Raw genomic sequence first — 19602 nt, 5'->3', positions numbered from 1 at the left:
TACCAGCAAGGAACATTAGCACTATCAGAAGGCACAAGCTGAAGCACAGAGAACCAAGTCACAAGCAACACATGCAAAAGCCAACTGTGCTTTAGAGTTCTCATCACCTTTGGATTGATCTTATTTGTCTTAGTAGTCAGTCTTTATGCCAACTTTCCCAGGATCACTCAGAATAAAATTTCGTCATCGTACAGAAGCCTACACTCCACTTATCTCCCCATATCCATTCCAAATGTTTCCAGGATAGCTACAGCCCTTTGGATTCTCCTCAAATTCCCCTTCCTTTCCCCCAGGGTGAATCAGCATCCTTAATTTGTTATTTTTCATTGACACAAATTTCTTTTATTCTTTAACACCATGAGCATATATTCCTGAACTATATATATATATATATATATATATAATTTGGTTTTATAAGTATTTCAACTCTGTATATTTCTTTTTTTAGATTATCTTTTTTATCCTTTATTTTATTTTTATTATGTTCAGTTAGCCAACATATAATACATCATTAATTTTTGATGTAGTGTTCATTGATTCATTTGATTCATTTGTTGTGTATAACACCCAGTGCTCATCACCTCATGTGCCCTCCTTTATGCCCATCACCCAGTTACCCCATCCCCCCACCCCCTCCCTTCTGCAACCCTCAGTTTGTTTCCCAGAGTCAAGAGTCTCTCACGGTTTGTCTCTCTCTCTGATTTCTTCCCATTCAGTTTTCCCTCCCTTCCCCTATGATCCTCTGCACTATTTCTTATATTCCACATATGAGTGAAATCATATGATAATTGCCTTTTTCTGATTGACTTATTTCACTTAGCATAATACCCTCGAGTTCCATCCATGTTGATGTAAATTGTAGGTATTCATCCTTTCTGATGGCTGAGTAATAGTCCATTATATATGAACCATACCTTCTTTATCCATTCATTTGTTGAAGGGCATCTTGGCTCCTTTCACAGTTTGGCTATTGTGGACATTGCTGCTATGAACATTGGGGTGCATATGGCCCTTCTTTTCACTACATCTGTATCTTTGGGGTAAATTCCTAGTAATGCAATTTCTGGGTCATAGGGTAGCTCTATTTTTAACTTGTTGAGGAACCTCCATACTGTTTTCCAGAGTGGCTGCACCAGCTTGCATTCCCACCAACAGCGTAAGAGGGTTCCTCTTTCTCCACACCCTCGCCAACATTTGTTGTTTCCTGTCTTGTTAATTTTTGCCATTCTAACTGATGTAAAGTGGTATCTCATTTTGGTTTTGATTTGTATTTCCCTGATGACAAGTGATGTGGAGCATTTTTTCATGTATCTGTTGGCCATTTTATGTCTTCTTTGGAGATCAACTGTGTATATTTCATTTATTTGTTATATCCTTACTTCCTACACAAAGGATTTGGGGTGGCTATAATATAACCAGGAACTACTACATCACAGTAGAATAGAAATTAGAATTTAAAAAATTAGTAACAGAAAGAACACAAATAAAACTAGTAAATTAAGACTTGGGGGGAAAAAAGAAGAGAAATATGCAAAGTGATTTTATTCATAATGAAATGTAATAAAACTGAATTTCTATCAGAATATTATAATTTAGACATGCCGGACTATTCAGATTTTAGTTTAAACTGTGGAGGGTTTAACATCACATATATTGATGTGAAATACCCCATGCTTTCTTATGGAATGATGACAATATCTTCTGTCTCCCAGCTCCCCCTAGAATGGCCCACCACTGGCCCTCAGCTTTGGAAGGAGAGGTGTAGTCATGGATGGAGGATATAATCAGGGTAGAGGGCAGGGCTAGTAACAGCAAGAATAATTGCTAAGACTTACTGAACACTTGCTAAGAATCAGGCACTGTGAATATAATCCATAAATATAATCTTTGATATAATCCTCACAACAACCCTTGGAGCTAGCGCATTTCACAGAAGAGGAAACTGAGTAAGCCCTAGAAGGTTAGGCACTTGCCCAAGATTAAATGGTTAGTAAGTGGATTTCAAGATCGGTTGGGGTGACAGAGACCCAGGTATGTGTGTTAAACCATTGCACCAGCCTTTCTGGAATCCCTGGATTCATTCCTCACCACTGCAGGTGAATTTGTAGCTTATGTCTCAGAAATCAAACTGCTAGCATAACCATGCTGATATATTTCATTAATAAATTTTAATGGAACTGGATACCTTTGAAGAGGTGATAATGTGCATTCAAGCCATCCTGCACCAATGGGTGCCAACGCCCTGGCAACTCTCAGAGGCCTGACAGAAATTTCCCAGAGAAAAAGCAGAACCCCTTCTGTGGTTTTAGGACCAACTACATTCGATTTAAGAAATTTTATTCTGAAGATCATGGGCCCCAGAATCTAACCACTCTGCCTCTGTGAACAAAATGCATCCCTTCAAGCCCCTGGGAGATTTTGCTTCTTTTGTTTAAAAAAAGATGGAAAATATTAAGAACTTATCCATTTTACTAGAAAATATTTAATATTGAAAGTACCTCAAGAGGCACATCTGAAAAATCCAGAAATAGATATTTTACATTTTATATTCAGCTGATTTTCCTGTACTTAATTGATTCCATTATTCATGTTTTCCACACCCAGAAAATTACTGATTTTTTTTCTTAGTGCTTGTGCACTTCAAGAATGCATAGTTATTAATCAAAGGATCTGTTCTTCACTTAGCCAAGTTATCCATGTTAAAATCTTTTCATCTTCCCCCATAAATCAGTTCTTCCAGCTCCTTCATTTTTATTACTCATGTACAAGTTCTTTCCAATTTATGTGAGATGCTCAAAACTTCCCAGTGTCACATATCCTACAGAAAGGGATACTTTACTTCCATAATCATGAAATTATGGTTACCTAATTACAGTAAACTTGACATGGACATTTTTTTTTTGCTTTCTGTTGCTCAACTCAGATTTAATTTGCTACATTTCAAGATGGCACTTTTCAGATTTGGCTTCTTTATTAAGAATCTATTCCTGGTCACTCGTTGCCTGTCTTAATTTGGGATGAGACCCCACAGAAATAAGACCCTAGGGGGGTGTTTAAGAGTCAAAAGGGGCTAGTAGCCTGAAACATTTGATTACTAATTCACTAGAGTTTATCGCAATACCAAGAGCAATGAGTCTAGAACTTCCAGATCCCTGCCTTTATGTAAATGTATAATAAACAAGTCACAGGATTGTTTTCAGGCTGCATTAGTTCAAACACCTGTGCACAGTCATGTTCTTTGTCTCCAATAACTTCCAAGATACCCTATACCCAAACAGCTTTTATAGTATTTGAGGGTTAGCAACAGAAGTGTTTTTGTGTGAAAGGCCTATAGAATCTCCCTGGCAAGATTTGGCTTGGGGCAGGGAGCCTGGGTGGCTCAGTTGGTTGAGCATCCCACTCTTGATTTCCACTCAGGTCATGATCTCGAGTTCATGAGATTGAGCCCTGTGTCGTTGGGTTTCACTCTCAATATGGAGCCTGCTTGTCCCTCTCCCCCTGCCCCGGCCCTCCCCCAATCCCCAATTGCTCCCTCGCCCATGCACTCTCTCTCTAGAATAAATAAATAAATAAAATCTTTAAAAAAATGATTTGGCTTGGGGAACCAAATTGTATATCCTAGTTAATCCTCCACTATTTCACATTGATTGTTCAATAATCCTACAGCTCTGGTCATTTTCCTCTTCTTCTTCCCTTCGCCTGATACATAGGTATTCTTATCTCTATTAAATGATGGAGGTGAGACATGAAAGGTAGTAAAAGCACTCTTCATTGATTTTCTACTATGTTTCTGAGTTCTGTACCAACAGATTAGTATTTCTTGCTACCAGCTCTGGTCTTCACATATTTAAACCTGCTTTCCCTATACCTAGACCTAGCATAAGATACTGTGAAAACACAAAAAAAATCTCCTAAGTTTGAGCTAACCAAAATATGGTTTGATGTCACCTGTAGATTTTATTTACTAAAGTTAGTATTACAGCGCCTGCCTATGGACAATCAAGAATGAGCTGCAATTGAATCACCCTTGTGAGGATCAACCAGATAAAAGTGGCAGGAAGGAGAATTAAGTATCATCTCCTAGAACCAGCCTAGCAAGAGCATCACAGTGTATTAGGAATGGATGTTTTCTGCTGAGACTTCATATACAAGTCTAATTCCTACTAAATATGCTAAATCTTGAGGCAGAGCTTTGGCTACTTATTAATGAATTTGCCAATCTATTGGAAAACACCACAGACATACCTCAGTGAAATCCTACAATCTAAGAAAATATAAAACTTGGATTATAATCGTCACTGAGGTGGCTCCTCTGAATCAGTAATGATAATGTACCAGTGCATCAGTGATTATGCAGATAATTTTGTCATCAATTACCTTTTTTCCCCACATTACTACAAATTACAAGAAAATCTTTAAAATTCTTATTTAAATCAGAAAGATATATAGTTTGAGGTAGAATGAGGTTAAAATTTCTAATGGGATCTTGGGTGTAAATTACCCTCTGGTTAGAAGCTTCTAGATGTTTTCTATTGTGGTCTTGAACTTAATTATCAAAGAGTCGGGATCCATCTCTGGCAACTGATGTCCATGTTCTAAATGAAGCAGTGGTTACTACTGCTGATTGGATTTTTATTTAAGAAAACGTTGATTACTGGAAATTCAAGAATTTGGAATCCTCTGATCGTCAGAATCTTCTAGACCACTCAAACATGAGAGCTAATAATGAATGTAATATTTCTGTGGTAATTAAGGGTCTAGGTGTGTTCAGAGTCAATATGCAAAACATGTCACTAGTGACCCCAGTACAATAATGTACATGTGACTGAGATCACTCAGTGCATATGCTGTAAAATTCCCTTTTCATTTCACCTGGTATGACAATCATGTCCTAATTTCTGTCATTTATCTTGTTCTGCAAAAGCACAGGGTTGAAAAAAATCTAGTTAATTAACAGGTCTCATTAGCTTTTCACTGGGCAGTACTGAGTGTCGTTCTTCTATGTATCATTTAGTGGCATTTTTTGCAGCATGACCCATGCAGTAAACAGACGGCGGGATCATCCCTAAGGATGACAAATTGTGGCAATCATTACAAACATGAAGAGAAGGAAACTCAAGGCCTATGACATGTCAAGTGGTTTCCAACCATTATCTCATTATTTCATTCAATCCTCAAAGCCATGCTGCAACACTGAAAATCTTGTTCCCAGTTTTTGAGATGAGAAAACCAAGGCTCAGCAAAATTAATCAAATACAAGCTGTCCAGGAGGGACAGACAAAATGGGTTCAACGGTGTAGCCATAAAAAAGAAGCGTCTCTCCTCATTGAAGGAACTCTTCCAGAGCTGTGTTGGCTATGACTGAACATCCAGAGGGCTAGAAGTATCTGAACCAGACCAGTAGAGACCTGAAAACAGGAAGCTGCCTGACGTTGCTCAGGGACTCCCAGAGAAGCCACCTCTGTCACAAGCAAGTCCACAAGCTTGTCCGGTTGGGGTACAGTAAATGGTGAACACACTTTTGGAACACTTCCACCCAAGGCACTAACTACATCCCTGAAGGTGGGTACCAGAGTCTGTGGATCAAGACTTCCCTTGATGTTCTTTAACAACTTTTGTTTCGTGCTCGCTTCGGCAGCACATATAATAACAACTTTTGCTTCTTACATTTAGAATTCCAGGCAGGAGATGAAGAACCTCATTCCCCAAGAGAATGTTCTGACAAGAGACTGTCAGGAAAGTTGAAAAGCCTGAGCAGAAGCATGGCAGGCAAAAGGAATAACTTCGGGGTGCATTGAAGCTCTGCTATCACAAAGCAGTCCCAGAATTCCGGAGACAGCGGGGGCGGGAGGAGCTGGGAACGGCCCCCACCAAGCAAAGGCTTCAGGCCAACATCACACAATGATAAGCTCTACAAAGGGCTCTGGCCGCACATCAAAGCACAAACAAATCCCCCCTCTCTGGAGACGTTCTGTGTAACACTCACATCTCTCAATCCTTCACACTCAAAGGAGGCGGGGTTTTTTAAGCTCTTTCATGCCTCCGCTCCACTTTAAGGGCACTCTTTCCTTATGCACGTGCAGATTTGGGCTCTCGGGAATTGCGGTCTCTAAGAAGATCGCGAATCCCTCCCGCGCATGTGTGGGAGAGAAGATGGGGAAGGAGGGCAGATTCACGCTGCATGTGTAGCGCCCTTGCTCAGGGGCAGAAGACACATTCGTAAGAAAGGACTGCCCCTCCTGCCAAGCTGCCCCAAGCTTCCCACACCCCCCTTCCCTCCGCCCCAGAGCAACAGACTTAGGCCTCTGTAGCCCCAATTTATCATGATCTGAATCTTCTCTCCCTTTACCCCCCCCCACCACTTTTATTAAAAAAAGAAAACAAAACAAAAATGATTCCCCCCCGTAATAAGGATTTGGAGCAATCATTTTGGGCTCATTTTCTAAGATTATGAGAAAATATCAATAATAAAAAGCAATTTCCTGAAAATCTACATTAATTGTAGTATAGAAGAGCCTGGCATTTCTCCCTTTCACCATATAAAATCATCTTCAGCTATGTCAGAATAATTTCAGAATCAAAATCAAGTCATCCTCTTTGAGAACCTCCTGTGTCAGTCTCCAGGCAGAGGCTTTAATATATACACGATCTTGAGTATTCTGTCCTCAAAACTGCCTTGTGAATCAGGACTTATGACTCACTCTCACAAAGGGGGAAAATGAGGCAAGGAGGGTCTAAGCATCCAGCTATCTACCACACAGCTGGGGAGTGGGCAAATTGGGGAGCAGAAATCAGACCCTCATGACTCTAAGCCCAGCTCTAAAGGACACATTATCCCTTGTTTTTCCTCTAAGCCCAAGTTGTATGGGACTTTTTAAAAATAGCTTATTATTCTTTGTAGTTTTAGGGAATTTAGAAAGTCTTTAAAAGCAAAATCAGGGGTGCCTGAGTGGCTCAGCAGTTAAGTGTCTGCCTTCGGCTCAAGTCATGATCCCAGAGTCCTGGGATCGAGTCCCACATCGGGCTCCTTGCTCAGCGGGGAGGAGCCTGCTTCTCCCACTCCCTCTGCCCTTGCTTGTGCTCTCTCTCTCTCACTCACTCTCTAATAAATAAATAAAATCTATATAAAAAATAAAAGCAAAATTAAAGGCTAACTCTGCACAAAAGGTTTTAATATTTACAGTGAGAGAAACTAAACACTTCCACCAAAAGATACATTATGTTGAAATAATGCCTTACTTTGGGGCCAAAGTTTTGTAAATGTGAGGACTTGTAAATGCCTCCATTTCTATTGAGTAATTGGTGTGTCCCCCAAACTGGCTGTCCCTTGTTAGCTATTTATTTATTTATTTATTTATTTATTTATTTATTGCCCCTTGCTTTTTATTTTTATTATTATTTTTTAAAGATTTTATTTATTTATTTGACAGAGAGAGACACAGCGAGAGAGGGAACACAAGCAGGGGGAGTGGGAGAGGGAGAAGCAGGCTTCCCGCGGAGCAGGGAGCCCTATGCGGGGCTCGATCCCAGGACCCTAGGATCATGACCTGAGCCGAAGGCAGACAACGATTAACAACTGAGCCACCCAGGTTCCCGCCCCTTGCTTTTTAGATGAACAGCATTTCATACTTACTGAACCCCTTAACCTACACTCCCTTGGCGGTGAACGAAACGGAATTTATTCTGAGCGTTGGGACACTTGGGTGGCCAGTCTGTTAAGCGTCCTACTCTTGGTTTCAGCTCAGGTCGTGATCTCGGGGTTGTGAGATCAAGCCCTATATCAGGTTCTGCGCTGAGCATGGAGTCTGCTTGAGATTCTCTCCCTCCCTCTCCCTCTGCCCCTGCCTGCTGTGCACTCTCTCTCTCTCTCTCAAATAAATAAATAAATAAATAAGTATTCTGAGCATTAAGTCAGACCAAAAGTCAGAAACAAAAGTGAAAAGAAAGAGCCTATGTGTTTGCTTGAATCATCAATGATTACCTCATTTTCACCTTTCTGAACCCAAATGATTGTGTGCAATGCTCAGAGCATCAAGCACGTAAGGCCCCACACTCTGGGCTTGTTGGCAGCCTCTCAACCCAGCCTTGACCTGAGCTTATCAGCCTGACTCTCACTTGCCAAACCCACCGGCTCTACATAGGCTGAGGCCATCATCATGAGGCTGAGGCCTCAAGTGATTGCTGAGCACTTCATCCACTTGAGGTTTTTAGTTTCAAGCAACAGAAGTAGACTCTCACTGAGTAGGCAGAAAATGAGATTAAGGATATATCAGGTAGTTCCCAGAATGGCTGGGAGTGCTAGGGAAGCAGACTCGAGTTGAGCTTCCAGGAACAATGCCCAAAATTGAGCCGCAGAACTGATGTGATGAAGAAAAGTTTGCTGCCACCATCAAGCACTGGGCACAATGCTGTCATTTCTGTGCCAAGAACTAAGCCTCGAAATCATGGCTACTGCCCATGTTGACAGAAAGGGACAGAGAATGAGCGCCTCTATGATGTCACCAGCCAGAGCCAAACACTGGAGTGGCTGAATCTAACAGGCAGATGCGTTGCATGTGCCTGTGGCAGAGGAGAGAGGTCATCTCCAGATTTGTAGGCGAAAGAGGACTTTGCCACTTGCCAAAACTCACAAGGTAAAGGATTATTGAATGTTAAAAGGGAGGGGGCATAGATGTGTTTACAAAACAAATAAAAACATAGTGTCAATTTCTTGGCACAATGAAATAGATGTAACAATTCCTGTTTTTGAATTGAGAGAACAAGAGAATGATGGCAACTTCCCTGAATTCATAATGACTAAATTAGGATTAGATACCTGGTTTTTGTGTTTTAAAGCCCATGCACTTTCTTTCTTTTTTTTAAATTTTATTATGTTATGTTAATCACCATACATTACATCATTAGTTTTTGATGTAGTGTTCCATGATTCATTGTTTGCGTATAACACCCAGCTCTCCATTCAATATGTGCCCTCTTTAATACCCATCACCAGGCTAACCCATCCCCCCACCCCCTCCCCTCTAGAACTCTTCTCAGAATCCATAGTTTCTCGGGTTTGTCTCCCCCTCTGATTCCCCCCCTTCATTTTTCCCTTCCTACTATCTTCTTTTTTTTTTTGACATATAACGTATTATTTGTTTCAGAGGTACAGGTCTGTGATTCAACTGTCTTACACAATTCACAGCGCTCATCATAGCACATACCCTCCCCAATGTCTATCACCCAGCCACCCCACCCCTCCAACCCCCCACCACTCCAGCAACCCTCAGTTTGTTTCCTGAGATTAAGAATTCCTCCTATCGGTGAGGACATATGATGCATGTCTTTCTCTGATTGACTTATTTTGCTCAGCATAACACCCTCCAGCTCCATCCACATCATTGCAAATGGCAAGATTTCATTTCTGACTTGATAATTTTAGCCATTCTGACTGGTGTGAGGTGGTATCTCACTGAGGTTTTGATTTGGATTTCCCTGATGCTGAGTGATGTTGAGCACTTTTTCATGTGTCTGTTGGCCATTCGGATGTCTTCTTTGGAAAAATGTCTGTTCATGTTTTCTGCCCATTTCTTGATTAGATTATTTGTTCTTTGGGTGTTGAGTTTAATAAGTTCTTTATAGATTTTGGATACTAGCCCTTTATCTGATATGTCATTTGCAAATATCTTCTCCCATTCTGTCAGTTGTCTTTTGGTTTTGTTGACTGTTTCTTTTGCTGTGCAAAAGCTTTTTATCTTGATGAAGTCCCAATCGTTCATTTGTGCCCTTGCTTCCCTTGCCTTTGGCAATGTTTCTAGGAAGAATTTGCTGTGGCTGAGGTCGAAGATGTTGCTGCCTGTGTTCTCCTCTAGGATTTTGATGGATTCCTGTCTCACATTGAGGTCTTTCAACCATTTGAGTCTGTTTTTGTGTGGGGTGTAAGGAAATGGTCCAGTTTCATTCTTCTGCATGTGGCTGTCCAATTTTCCCACACCATTTGTTGAAGAGACTGTCTTTTTTCCATTGGACATTCTTTTCTGCTTTGTCAAAGATGAGCTGACCATAGAGTTGAGGGTCCATTTCTGGGCTCTTTGTTCTGTTCCATTGATCTATGTGTCTGTTTTTGTGCCAGTACCATACTGTCTTGATGTTGACAGCTTTGTAATAGAGCTTGAAGTCTGGAATTGTGATGCCACCAGCTTTGCTTTTCTTTTTCAACATTCCTCTGGCTATGCGGGGTCTTTTCTGGTTCCATATATATTTTAGGATTATTTGTTCCATTTCTTTGAAAAAAGTGGATGGTATTTTGATGGGGATTGCATCGAATGTGTAGATTGCTCTAGGTAGCATTGACATCTTCACAATACTTGTTCTTCCAATCCATGAGCATGGAACATTTTTGCATTTCTTTGTGTGTTCCTCAATTTCTTTCATGAGTATTTTATAGTTTTCTGAGTACAGATCCTTTGCCTCTTTGGTTAGATTTATTCCTAGGTATCTTATGGTTTTGGGTGCAATTGTAAATGGGATCGACTCCTTAATTTCTCTTTCTTCTGTCTTGTTGTTGGTGTATAGGAATGCCACTGATTTCTGTGCATTGATTTTATATCCTGCCACTTTACTGAATTCCTGTATGAGTTCTAGCAGTTTTGGGGTGGAGTCTTTGGGGTTTTCCACATAAAGTATCATATCATCTGCAGAGAGTGAGAGTTGGACTTCTTCTTTGCTGATTTGGATGCCTTTTATTTCTTTTTGTTGTCTGATTGCTGTGGCTAGGACTTCTAATACTATGGTGAATAGCAGTGGTGACAGTGGACATCCCTATCGTGTTCCTGACCTTAGGAGGAAACCTCTCAGTTTTTCCCCATTGAGAATGACATTCACTGTGGGTTTTTCATAGATGGCTTTTATGATATTGAGGTATGTACCCTCTATCCCTATACTCTGAAGAGTTTTGATCAAGAAAGGATGCTGTTCTTTGTCAAATGCTTTTTCTGCATCTATTGAGAGGATCATATGGTTCTTGTTCTTTCTTTTAGTAATGTATTATATCACATTGATTGATTTGCAGATGTTGAACCAAACTTGCAGCCCAGGAATAAATCCCACTTGGTCATGGTGAATAATCCTTTTAATGTACTGTTGGATCCTATTGGCTAGTATTTTAGTGAGAATTTTGGCATCCATGTTCATCAAGAATATTGGTCTGTAATTCTCCTTTTTGATGGGTCTTTGTCTGGTTTTGGGATCAAGGTAATGCTGGCCTCATAAAATGAGTTTGGAAGTTTTCCTTCCATTTCTATTTTTTGGAAGAGTTTCAGAAGAATACGTATTAATTCTTCTTTAAATGTTTGGTAGAATTCCCCTGGGAAACCATCTGGCCCTGGGCTCTTGTTTGTTGGGAGATTTTTAATGACTGCTTCAATTTCCTTAGTGGTTATAGGTCTGTTCAGGTTTTCTATTTCTTCCTGTTTCAGTTTTGGTAGTTGATACATCTCTAGGAATGCATCCATTTCTTCCAGGTTATCTAATTTGCTGGCATAGAGTTGCTTATAATATGTTCTTATAATTGTTTGTATTTCTTTGGTGTTGGTTGTGATCTCTCCTCTTTCATTCATGATTTTATTTATTTGGGTCCTTTTCTTTTCTTTTTGATAAGTCTGGCCAGGGGTTTATCAATCTTATTAATTCTTTCAAAGAACCAGCTACTAGTTTTGTTGATCTGTTCTACTGTTCTTTTGGTTTCTATTTCATTGATTTCTGCTCTGATCTTTATTATTTCTCTTCTCCTGCTGGGTTTAGGCTTTATTTGTTCTTCTTCCTCCAGCTCCTTTAGGTGTAGGGTTAGGTTGTGTATTTGAGACTTTTCTTGTTTCTTGAGAAAGGCTTGTATTGCTCTATACTTTCCTCTTAGGACTGCCTTTGCTGCATCCCAAAGATTTTGAACAGTTGTGTTTTCATTTTCATTGTTTTCCATGAATTATTTTTAATTCTTCTTTAATTTCCTGGTTGACCCATTCATTCTTTAGTAGGATGCTCTTTAGCCTCTATGTATTTGAGTTCTTTCTGACTTTCCTCTTGTGACTGAGTTCTAGTTTCAAAGCATTGTGGTCCGAAATTACGCAGGGAATGATCCCAATCTTTTGGTACTGGTTGAGACCGATTTGTGACCTAGGATGTGATCTATTCTGGAGAATGTTCCATGGGCACTAGAGAATGTGTATTCTGTTGCTTTGGGGTGGAATGTTCTGAATATATCTGTGAAGTCCATTTGGTCCAGTGTGTCATTTAAAGTCTTTATTTCCTTGTTGATCTTTTGCTTAGATGATCTGTCCATTCAGTGAGGGGGGTGTTAAAGTCCCCCACTATTATTGTATTGTTGTCGATGTGATTCTTTGCTTTTGTTATTAATTGCCTTATATAATTGGCTGCTCCCATGTTAGGGGCATAGATATTTACAATTGTTAGATCTTCTTGCTGGATAGACCCTTTAAGTATGATATAGTGTCCTTCCTCATCTCTTATTACAGTCTTAGGTTTAAAAATCTAATTTGTCTGCTATAAGGATTGCCACCCCAGCTTTCTTTTGGTGTCCATTAGCATGGTAAATCGTTTTCCACCCCCTCACTTTCAATCTGGAGGTGTCTTTGGGTCTAAAATGAATCTCTTGCAGACAGCATGAAAGCCTATGTACTTTCAACTAAGCTATGCTCTCATCTTATTTTAATAAACTAAGAATAGTTTTAATTCAATATTATAAACAGCACAGGGATCATTTAAAAAAATTTTTTTTTAATTTTAATTTTTTTTTAGAGAGAGGATGGGGAGAGACAGAGGGAGATGCCGAGTAAGAATCTCAAGCAGACTCCATGCTGGGCACAGGGCCTGATATGAGGTTCCATCTCATGACCCTGAGATCATGACCTGAGCCAAAATCAAGAGTCGGATGCTTAACTGACTGAGCCACACAGGTACTCCTCACAGTGATCATTTTTAGCTATAAATGTCAGACATATAAGTAAAACATCTTAAGTTGGCAATTGTGTTCAATTAAGTTTTGATAATCCCAAACCAAATAAATGCTGCAGTTCAAATAAGTGACCTACTTTTTTCCTCTTTGGGTCAAGTATGGATCATACATTGAATCCAAATGGTGCAATTTTATATTTGTAACTTACTTATCTATTTTCTTACAGGACATTAGAAAATGAACAGAAAAAAACAGTTTAATGTATGTATAAGACTGTTGGACTGTGGAGCCTTAGATCTGTACACATAAAAGTACATATTCATTAAGCTGTTACTCTATGCAAGACATTGTTCTCACCACTGGGGCAGAAAAGATGACTCTGCTGGGGAGAAGTTCAAAGTCTAGTAAATGAGTTAGAGAAATAAAGATATCATCTCAATTGTGCATGGAGTGCTATGGTAGGGCCACACACAGGCTATGACAGAGTTCACAGGACACTAAAGCAATACCCAGGGAATCTGGGAAGGCTTCTTGTAGGAGGTTCCAAGCCATTAGGGAAGCCCCAACCATCTTTGTTCATCATTCTAGGCTTTGCTAAGAGTTAGGTGTTTAGGATACAAAAGAAATAAAGTCTCTACCCATGTGGAACTTAGAATCTAGTGAGAAAGACATAAATTAAACAAATAACTACATGAATACTTGGTTAAATGTAATTGGAAAAAGTGTTATTGAGAAAAAACAGAGTTTTATAAGAGTTTATAAGAAAGGAAACCTACCATAATCTAGATGAAGTAGTGAGGAGGTGTTAGGAGACCAGACTCCATGGGTCTCTCATGTTTATGTATGTCTTATCTCAGCTTTGGCTTCATATTTTCTCTTCAAGGATGTTTGCATAATAAGCAGCCTCAGAAGATAGAGACAGTGCCCTCTGGGGTGTAGGGAAGATTTGTTTCCTATAATACATTAAAGATAATGTCTCTCTCCATGGTGGAGGATGGGCAGGTTTGCTGGCAGTCCCCTTTAGAAGCCTGAAGTTTCTTCAGCTTTAAGCTCCTCAGCTGTGAGGCAAACCCACCACATGTGCAGCATTGACTTGCACTGTTCTACATCATCCCCGGGAGACTTTAGGAACATGTATACATCTGCTCCCTGCTGGGCTGTGGTGACATACACCTTCGTTTCTGATCCAGGAGACTCATGTCTTCTGCCAGCTTCTGTGAAACTGAGGCCAGATAACATGTTAGCTTATACATAAGATAGAATTTCAGACCAGTCAAGGCATTGGGGGAATTGGTGCGAAGTCAGAGATCTCCTTGAAGAAGGAAAGTTTAAATTGAGACCTGAAGAATAAGGAGTTGCTAGTGGGCATTGGTTATTTCTGGGCAGAGGGAACTCACCTAGCAGGACTCTGAAAAAAAGGAGCATGGCAGATGCAGGAGCTGAGGAAGGACTGGAGTGCTGCGAGCATAGCAAGTGAGGTTGGAAGGATCTCTACTTGTGGTTGCAGAGGTAAAGAGGGGCTTGATCATATAAACATATGTGATACTGTGATTTATAATGAGAAATATATATTCGGTCTTTGTCTTTTTTCTGGCACAGAGCTCCAAAAACTCTTGGAATTTCCTAAGTGATGATAGCAACAAAGGTATGTTTTATCATGTTAATGAGGTGACCTTTGGAAAGTACCTAAGGTTGGGGGCTGGTTGCCAGGAGAACCAACCATGTGATGAGAGGATTAGAACTTTCTTTTTTTTAAATTTTATTTATTTTTTTTAATTTAAATTCAATTACTTAACATATAAGGTATTATTGGTTTCAGAGATAGAGGTCAGTGATCCATCAGTCTTATATAACACCCAGTGCTCAATTACACCACATGCCCTCCTTAATGTCCATCACCCAGTTACCCGATCCCCCCCCTCCCTCCCCTCCAGCAACCCTCAGTTTGTTTCCTATGAATAAGTGTCTCTTATGGTTTGTCTCCCTCTCTGATTTTGTCTTTAGAGGATTGGAACTTTCAATCCTACTCTACATCCGGGGAGGGGGGGGAAGGAGCTGGAGGTTGGATCAATCACCAGTGCCAGTAATTTATTTAAGCAGTCATGCCTATGTCATGAAGCCTCCATAAAAATCCCAAAGGAGGGGGTTCAGAGAGCTTCTGAGTTGGTGAACATGTGGAGGTGCTGCCAGCAGCTGGAGAGGTCATGACAACTCTGTGCCCTTCCCATGTACGTTGCCTTATGCATCTTTTCCATTTGGCTGTTGATTTGTATCCTTTAATATCCTTTGTAATCAACTGGTAATTTAGTGATTAAATGGGTTTCCTGAGTTCTGTGAGCCATTCTAGCAAATTAATCTAATCCAAGGAGGGAGTTATAGGAACCTCTGGTTTATAGCCAGCCAGTCAGAAGCATGGGTTACAACCTGGGCTTGCAACTGGCATCTGAAGCAGGGACAGTCTTGTGGGACTAGCCCTTTCACTGTGGAATCTGATGCCACCTCCGGGTAGATGGTGTGAGAACTGAGTTGAATTGGAGGGCACTTGGCTGGTGTCGGTTACTTCCTTGTTGGATGTTGTGGGGAAAACCTCCCTTCCCATACATTGGACTGGAGTGCAGAATCCTCTTAACATAAAAGGAGGAGAATATATATTGGGAGACAATTCTCTGTGGACTTTGTTTACCATTTTGCAAGCTGCTTACCTGTCCTTCGTTATGGACTACCTTTTCAAGGATGTTTGTATCATGAATAGTTTGGGAAAATAGAAATAGCGTCTCCCTCTGGAGTCAATGGCGGGCATGCTTACTACCCACTGTGGAAGATTTAGGTTTTCTATGCTCAAGGCTCCCTCCTGTAATGTGACCCAGGGCATACACAGGTGTTACCTGGCCCTCTTGGAATCACCCAGTATGAATTGAGGTCTGGAGAAGTGGCATGAAAAATACTGATGCTCTGGCTACTGCTATTGCTTTGAGGAATCCGTGTCTTCCACCAGCCCCTATGGAACTGTGGGGGGGCTAACTTCATAACTTGTAAGTAGAGTAAAATCCAATCCTTCAAAGTCATTGAGAATACTTTATTCTAAAGCCATTAAATGTTAGTCAGTGGGATTTTCTAGTTTTGTATTTTGGCTTTTGTTTGGTAGTGTTGCCTACACATCTCTAGAGAATAGTGCCATAAATCGAGGTAATCAAACCATCCACTCCCAGAGCAATATTTTGTAGAATGAGGAAGCAGAATGCTAAAAGTAATCATTTGTTTTCAAGGAGCCTACAATATCCATTGAACAACTTTGGAGTGGTATCATGGAAAGCATGTGGATTTGGTGTATTCCAATCTTAGGTCTGCCCCATGCCACCTGTCTGAGACGGGACAAGCCACCGATTTCATTTGCTCTTGAATTCATCATTCATTAAAGAGAGATAATACAACCTCTACCATATAGTTCACATGAAGGTGAAATAAGAGGCTAGCATTTGAATAATAATAATAAAACTTCTCTACCAATCCACTCTTAAAATTGTCCACGAGGGTCTCTCTTTGGGAAGCTTAGCTGTTGAGGAACACTGAGAAAAATTTTCAAGATGAGTTTGCTCTTGACCTAAAACTTCTTATTATTGGGCCACTGACAACCATCTGCCTATTTATGACAACCTTGGTTTTGTCTTTCTAAAAGCTTTGCCAAACTCAGGGAAAAATGTTGAGGCCAAATGCATCAGATGTTTGAAAATACGACCTACTTCCCAATCTCAGGGTCTGATGATTTTCTTTTCTATAAGCAATAGCTGGACTATTACAGGATATAATATTGGTAATATTGGTAGTCAATACCTGATTGAAAAACTATTTCAGCAAAGCCACTGTGACTGTCTAATCGCCAGAAAACCCTTAGAGGCACAGGTGCTGACGTGCAGAAAATGAAACCCAATGTCAATTCCCCCAAACATGCTGAATGACAGTTTCTTAAAAACGCCAGTAGCAGGTGAGACTTTTGTTGTTGTGTTTAATAGCAGTGAGGCATCTTATTCTCAAACTGATGAAGCCTAATTAAACAAAACCCAGTTCTAAGCTGCCTCTTTGTACCTTTCAAACTTCTGTGAATTCTGAGAAAAGAAATGTGCCTCTCCATTCTACTATGGTGTCTTTCTGGCACTTGCTTCAGATTATGATAAATCAGCAAAAACTGATTAATTAAAGCCTCAAACTGAAGATAACCAAATACTTTAGAGTGATGTTTCTTTGCTAGTTTGTAGACAAGAACAATTAATCCCAGAAGACAGGAGACTTTGTTATGGGAACCAAGTCTGGCCTGGCCTTGCCCCAATCCAGGGCTCAGTGGACACTGAGGTTGACTTAGGGGACTTATAAAAACTCACCTGAAGATCATTTTAACTATGGTTCCTGACCCTTCTTCCTTTTGCCTCTGTTTTGCCCTATACGTACTTTTTTTTTTTTTTAAATGACCTTTGTATCCTCCACTTTATGTCACTTACTGGTTCATCTGTTAGTTTCCTTCTTTAAAATCAGGAACAATATTTACTTTTTTATTCATCTAATATAGTTGTTTAAAAATATTTTTGTTTTTAAATTGAATGAATCAATAAGTAAAATATAATAACTAGTCTGATACATTAAAGTCCAGTGTACAAGCAGGGAAATTGCCATAGGAAGACCATGAGGTAGTGTTGGGACAGGAGACTCAAGTATTAAGGCAGTATTGCATGCAGCAAGCAAAGTGAGTTGGATTTGCATTTCAAAACTCTAAAGTTCCTTTCTCCTTCTTCCAAAAGGGAAAGTTTGGCCCCAAGGCTATTTAGAGGAGCGGAGAAGGAAAAGCTGAAGCCTTTGCCTTTTTTTTTCCACCTCTAATTAACCAGAGCACAAAATAAAGCTTAGACTTCAGAACTGTGAAAGCCTAGAGACCCCCAAGGGTGGCGGGACAGGTCCCAGGAGAGCAGAGTTCCTGGGCTCAAGCAGACAGAGAATGGAACCCTGGCTCCTCACAGAACTCTGAGAGGGAGCAGACCGTGGGGCTGCTCCATCCTAAAAAGATTTTCGCAAATATTTACTCTCAATATTTACTCATTCTTCTAAGACACACAAGTTGGCCTGTGGGTCCAGCGTTCAGACCCTGTGTCCAGAGTGAGCATCAGATGATCTTCATCAACCCATGTGCCCAATTGCACCCACCTACTCAGTTTACCTGCCTTGACAGGTGGTTCTTCCTATTACAGATACTTTGTCATTTCCCAATTTCTGCTTGACATTCCAACTAGCATTCTTGCTTCCCATGATCTTACACAGTTCTAAAAGGTAAACGTAGTGAATTTATTATTCAACCAATACAAATAGCTTCTAACTTTATGGTTTGCCCACACAGTAATCATTAATCACAGTTAATCTTTCCACAATCCCATTGAGCCAGAATCAGCATCTTTACAAACTGAGTAGAAAAGGGGAAGGGCTCTGATGAGTTAAGGATTATTCCCTAAATCCTCCTTTACCAAACAAGGGCAGAAACACAGGCAGCAACTGCACCTCCGTAGGACGGAGGAGGAAGTCAGGGACTGTGCCAGCAGATAGCAAACCCACAGCTGCGATGCAGTGGCATCAGAGGGACCTAACTCGTGGGAGGAAATAATGACCAGTCATGGGAACTGTGGTTCTAGGGAGGGAGGACGAAGGAAAGAGACCCAGGAACAAGCTAGGATCCAAGGCATTAAACAAGTACTGGGACGAGAACCCCACCAAAAGTAAGGGTTTCCTCTATTCTTCCCTTTGTCAGTCTTCTGCTCTTCTTCTTCAGCTCACTGGCCCTCTGGTGCATAAGAAATGGCTGCTCAACCTCACCAAAAAGCAAGGTATTTGTCCTAACTCTGATGTTTTGTGTCCCAAGTGAGCTCTTTTTAAAAGCTTCCTGTAACTTGGGGCAGTGTGAATGGCACTATTGTCCACAGTCCCTGGTGGGGTTGGAGAAAATGGTTCTCCTCTTCTATACCTCAAAAATAGCAGCAAACCTCAGAGAACAGGGCAAATTCCCTTCTTGATTTAATTCAAAAGTAGAAATTCCAGAGTAATAATCAAATTGAAGACCTCTATCCTATTCATTAGGATATCCAGGAAGATTATGCAGCTTTTGCAAAACTATAAGATAAAATAAGGCCAATGACTCTCTTATCTGTTGATGCATGCATTGGGCTGACACAAAGGAGACACCCAACAAACACTGGCTAAATGAATATTTTCCTTTATTAACTGTTATCAGAGTTATTTGCAAGTTTCATGTTAGAAAAATTCTTTGAAGTAAATTAAAACCTGCAATTTAAACCCATCTTTAATTCATCTATGCTGGAGATGGTGAACACATCTTATGCCTCCACAATAATTCTTTTTGTACACCCCCTCTCCTCTCCTGTTGTTATGTAAGTGAGCCCAAGCCTTCAAGCCCTCCTTACTAGTCCAGAACCTCCAGCTCTTGGTTCAGAATCCCCAGGCTCAGTCCCACATTCTCCCATTTCACCCTCATTTCACACTCCTCTCCCTGTAGCCTTTGGTCTAGCAAATAAATCACTGCAGTAAAGTGTTCTTTCCAACCTCCTGGCTTAAAATTTAATTATTAACAAGGTAATAATAAAGTAGCAACAGACATTTTC

The sequence above is a fragment of the Neomonachus schauinslandi genome, chromosome 6, assembly GCF_002201575.2.
Source record: "Neomonachus schauinslandi chromosome 6, ASM220157v2, whole genome shotgun sequence".
Classification (NCBI taxonomy): Eukaryota; Metazoa; Chordata; class Mammalia; order Carnivora; family Phocidae; genus Neomonachus; species Neomonachus schauinslandi.
This window is presented reverse-complemented; position numbering follows the sequence as displayed.